The sequence below is a fragment of the Sinocyclocheilus anshuiensis genome, unplaced genomic scaffold, assembly GCF_001515605.1.
Source record: "Sinocyclocheilus anshuiensis isolate Anshui unplaced genomic scaffold, SAMN03320099.WGS_v1.1 scaffold202, whole genome shotgun sequence".
Classification (NCBI taxonomy): domain Eukaryota; kingdom Metazoa; phylum Chordata; class Actinopteri; order Cypriniformes; family Cyprinidae; genus Sinocyclocheilus; species Sinocyclocheilus anshuiensis.
In genome coordinates this window covers 69,756-75,280 of record NW_015542342.1, presented here as the reverse complement: position 1 = coordinate 75,280, position 5,525 = coordinate 69,756, and the positions used below count along the sequence as shown (strand labels likewise).

The following is a 5,525-nucleotide window of genomic DNA, read 5'->3' as shown; positions in this document are numbered from 1 at the left end:
GGTAAGGAGGCAGACAAAGACACAACACTGCTTTTCCTTCCTTTGTAGTCAGTGATATAGCGCAAACTGCTCCACATGCGTTGGGGGTCAGAGCCGTGATATTCTGACTCCACTCTGTCCCTAAAGTCTCTTTTGGCTGATTTGATAGTTTTTTGAAGGTCATACCTGGACTTCTTGTAAGCAGTTAGATCCCCAGAGTTGAAGGCAGCAGTTCGTGCTCTTAACCTGGCACGCACCTCACCATTGACCCATGGTTTCTGGTTTGGAAATGATTTAACATTAATGGATGGGACAACATCCTCTGTGCATTTGTTGATGTAGCATATCACAGAATCTGTGTATTCATGTATGTTGTCTCCTGCTGCATCTTGAAACATCTGCCAGTCTGTGGATTCAAAGCAGTCCTGCAGTGTGGCGATGGCATCTTCACTCCATTTGTGAACTGTTTTAGAAACCGGTTTTTCCTGTTTGAGGCATTGTCTGTAGGCTGGTAACAGCAGTATGCTAATGTGGTCACCTTTGCCAAATGCTGGTCGGGGGAGGGGTTTGTAACTGTCCTTTAGTGTTGAATAGCAGTGATCTAATGTCTGATCCCCTCGTGTGGGGAAATTTATGTGCTGGTAGAATTTAGGAAGAACTTTCCTCATATTCACCCTGTTAAAATCCCCAACAACGATGAAAGCAGCCTCAGGATGAGCAATTTCTAATCTATTTATGGTGCTGTACAGTTCGTCCAATGCTTTAGTTTTGTCCACGTGAGGCGGAATGTAAACAACTGTGAGAATGACTGAATTAAACTCCCGCGGGAGGTAGAAGGGACGCACTTTAATAGAGAGCAGTTCGATCTCTGGGGAGCAGTGTGTAGATAAAACTGTAACATCAGTGCCCCAGCGAGTGTTAATCATAAAGCACACGCCTCCACCTCTGCTCTTACCGGAGTTTAGCGATCTGTCATGACGAAAAACGGAGAATCCAGGCGGTGTTATGGCCATATCGGGTACTTCTGAGTGTAACCACATCTCACAGAAAGCCAGAACGCAGCAGTTTCGAATGTCCTGCTGGAATGTGATTCTCGCATTAAGTTCGTCAAGTTTGTTATCCAGAGACTGTATGTTGGCTAACAAGATGGTAGGGAGAGGAGGATTAAAACTTCTTTTCCGCGATCTGCATAGAATTCCAGCGCGTTTGCCTTTCCTCCTTTTCCGACGGCGTCTTAGGATGCAGGCCGGCAGCAATGGGAGCGCGTAAATGCTGAAGCTGGAGTTCCGAGGCGCCGTTGTTTCCGAACCGAAGTTTAAGTTAGATCGGATGTCCAGTAGTGTTTGTCGATCATACTGGATGAGAGTCTGTACTGTCTGAGCAAAAGCATATAAGAAGTAACACGAATAATACAAAATAACACGAGAAACAGCAAAGTTTGCACAGAGCGCTCGTCAGCGATGCAGTCGTAGTGGCACTTTAGCCTATCCAGTTGAAGCCACTAGATGCGGCGCTGCTGCGTTGTTCATTATAAATATCGCGGAAAAAGAGAACATCAATGCGGAGAAGATCATGTTTACGTCAAAACTGAAACCAAGCCGTTCACACAGAACGCATATTTCGTGCATTTTCCAGAGGGACATCTATCAGCGTTGCACTCGCGTCTCGCACAAAAGAGCCGCATGTTTAGAAATCCATGTAAAATTAATGCAAGTTCAACTTCGAAAAAACATATCTCGAGACTTTATGGCAGGGTTTTTTCCCGATTGCACTGCAACTCGTGTTTTTAAATGAAAAAGTACTCTTTGCGATTGGTTTTCGGTCCTTTGTATTAAACTATGCATACATGCATGATGCTGTTTTGTTTATAGTTGTTTAAGCAACTTAATTATAACTGGTTTATAAACATTATTTTAAACATTATGCACTTTGAATAAATGTGCATTAGTAATATTTTACTCGATGCGCCCTCTTGTGGCCTCAGGAGAGAAGACAAAAGCTTTTCTTCACCCTATGCATTTTAAATTAGAATTTTAATCATATTTAAGTACAAAATTCGAATGTAGTTTTTCAGCCCTAGTCCTCTGATTTTGATTCGTCAGTATATATAGGGATATGTGATGGAAACATTTCTCTGATATAAAGGAGTTGTTGTTGAAAGTAATTTGGGTGGGGTTCAGATTTTTGGTTTCTTGTTAAATCTAAAATTATTTTTGTTTTGTTTTTATTTTCCAGGGAGGAATTTTACAGAAGTGTGTTTGAATATTTTTAAAATTCAGAGTATAGCGAATAATTGTTGTTTTTTGTTACCATTCCTGTCACCCTGAAAATATGGCTTACACTAAAAATAAAATAATAATAAAAATAAATAAATAAACTGTTATAAAAATGAATACAAAAATGCAATATGTATCGTGGATAGCAACAATATGTATTGTGTATACTTCACCCAAAAATGGCAGTTCAGACAGATTTAATTGAGTCTTTTATTCACATATAAACACTGATCAACACACGCATTTGAGCTTCCGTGTTTACTGATTATTAGTAATAAATATTATTTATTAAATACAGTACTTAAAAATGTATGTAGCAGAATCATGAATATTTGTATTCCGCTTAATGAACAGTACTTTTTTGTAACCTAATGTTTAAAAATTTCCCAAACATTTTAAACCTATTTTGGCTTTGTTTAAAACACAGTGAGAGTGTAATTTTTGTGAGTATCATTTATTAATTTGTTTGTATAATTTATTAAACCAAATCATGTATAGTTACATCCCTCAGCAGTGATAGTATTCTTCATGTAAACTAATATTATAATGAATTTAATGAGTTAGTAAGTCCTAACTGTTAAATGTTAGAGACAGCTTCAGCTTCAGTCTCAGACTGTTATTTATAATAATAATAATAATAATAATTTATGCATTTAGCAGACGCTTTTATCCAAAGCGACTTACAGTGCATTCAGGCTTTACGTTTTTTACCAGTATGTACAATTTTATTTATAAGTAAAGATCTGCTGGCGAAACCTTCTCACTCTCTAGTTATGAGTTTTCCAAAAATAAAATAAAATGAATAGTTTCCTAGAAACATCTGTGTGTTTACACCGGATGAAGATGCTGACTAGCACATCATCTAATGTAGCTAACAGTGCTAACTGTATGATGCTGCCGACTAACACACACATTTAAACACGAGCGATGGATAAATATGATCCATTATCTGTTATTAAAACACATTCTATTACAGGAGAGGCTAATGTAAGCCGCTAACTCACCAATGCACTGGCCGACGGGAGAGCTGTACGGATTCCCTAACAAGAACTCCATCTTGATGACAACAACAACAGTCCGCCGACAGAGAGAGGCAGCGCGCATAAGCCCCGCCCAGAGCGCTTTTTGATTGGTCTAAACAAGCTGAGCTTTTAATTGATTGATCGATACGCCTGTCAATCATTGGAAAAGCCTTAAAGGCCAAGTTCCTCTTGAAAAGGTTCTTAAAGTGTACCTGAAGTACAATCACATATACTTCTGGACCTCAGCACTACAATTAAAGTGCATTAAGCACAAAATTATTTGTTCAAACTTTTTAGATTTTAAGTTTAGTATACCAAGTACAATTGCAAGGTATTTTTGTAATGGTGAAGTTTCAATTTAGTACGCTTAAAATATTAACTTTAATATCAACTAACACACTACAGTTATATTTCTATGAAGCACATCAAAAGACTATTAAAACAATGATTTAAAATGTACTTTAAAGTTAAGCTTTTAATTTGACATTAATTAATATTTTATTATCTGCAAGTACAGTTTTTATTAAATATACTTATTTTGGAGATTTGAGGTACACTAGAAGTACACATTCAATACAATTAAGCACACTTCTTTTTCACTTGGGATACATAATATGTGTCCTAATGTTTAATGTAATTTGTCCTAAAAACAGCTGGACACAACTAAATGCTCACAAATGAAATTCCATTCTATTGCAGAAAATAGTAGAGATGCAAGAGATCACAGATGTACAAACACGCAGCTTTTGTCTTCTCCAGATGTTAACTGATGGACTGGAGTGGTGTGGATTATTGTGATGTTTTTATCAGCTGTTTGGACTCTCATTCTGACGGCACCCATTCACTGAAGAGCATCCATTGCTGAGACAGTAATGCAATGCTACATTTCTCTAAATCTGATAAAGAAACAAACTCATCTATATCTTGGATGGCCTGAGGGTGAGGTCATTTTCAGCTAATTTTCATTTGTAAGAGACATATCCCTTTAATATTTTATTATATATGGACCATATCATAACACAATAACCGAACAGAAGATTCACAAATCTGTTTTTTTTTTATGGACATCATTAAAGCCTTTGAGAGGAACATCTCAGACATGGTTGGAGGGTTCATTGAATATGTGCATGGGATATATCTTTTATTCAGCAAATCCTAAACACACACACACATGTTAGGTTTCCATATTTAATGGGGACATCCCATAGGCGTAATGTTTTTTATACTGTACAAACTGTATTTTCTATCCACTTACCCTAACCCTACACCTAAACCTACCCCTTACAGGAAACTTTGATTTTTAGATTTTCAAAAATCTTCATTCTGTATGATTTATAAGCTTGTTTCCTCATGGGGACCAAAAACATGTCCCCACAAGGACAAGGATTTTGGATATTGCCATTTTGTGGGGACATAGGGTATACCTTATGTAGGGTATATATACCTTAACCACACACACACACACACACACACACACACAAATACTTTTATTTTTGAAATAGTCTTTGACTCTGACACACAATTGCACAGTGCCGAGACCTGGAGAACCAGCACAATGAACAACAGCTTGAGATTGCCTTAGCAACACTGGAGAAGGTGGTCAAACATGAGCTAGAGGAGGAAACCAAGTCTCTGCCTTTCTCACACAGAACAACCTCCTGGACAGCAACCAGTCTGGTTTCAGAAGTGGACATTCGACCGAGACTGCCTTGCTCTCAGTTGTTGAAGCCCTAAGACTGGCAAGAGCGGCTTCCAAATCTTCTATACTTATCTTGCACTCCAGTGGTTTGAGGCTTACCTCTCAGTTAGGTCCTTCAAGGTATCTTGGAGAGGTGAGGTGTCCAAGTCGCAACATCTAGCTACTGGGGTGCCTCAGGGCTCAGTTCTTGGACCACTTCTCTTCTCTGTCTACATGGCATCACTAGGTTCTGTCATTCAGAATCATGGCTTTTCATATCACTGCTATGCTGATGACACTCAACTCTACCTCTCATTCCATCCTGATGATCCGACAATAGCTGCTCGCATCTCAGCATGTCTAACAAACATTTCTTGCTGGATGAAGGACCATCACTTTTAACTCAACCTGGCTAAGACAGAGCTGCTTGTGGTTCCATCAAACCCATCGTTTCATCACAATTTCACCATCCAGTTAGGCTCATCAACCATAACTCCCTCAAGAACAGCTAGAAACCTTGGAGTTATAATTGATGATAAGCTGAATTTCTCAGACCACATTGCTAAAACT

At 38.4% G+C, this 5,525-nt stretch overlaps 1 pseudogene; it reads right to left on the bottom strand.

Annotated features, from left to right (window-relative positions):
* Window positions 1-3,347, bottom strand: part of LOC107691216 (TOM1-like protein 2) — a 22,312-nt pseudogene extending 18,965 nt beyond the window's left edge.
* Between the last annotated feature and the right edge of the window lie 2,178 nt (window positions 3,348-5,525).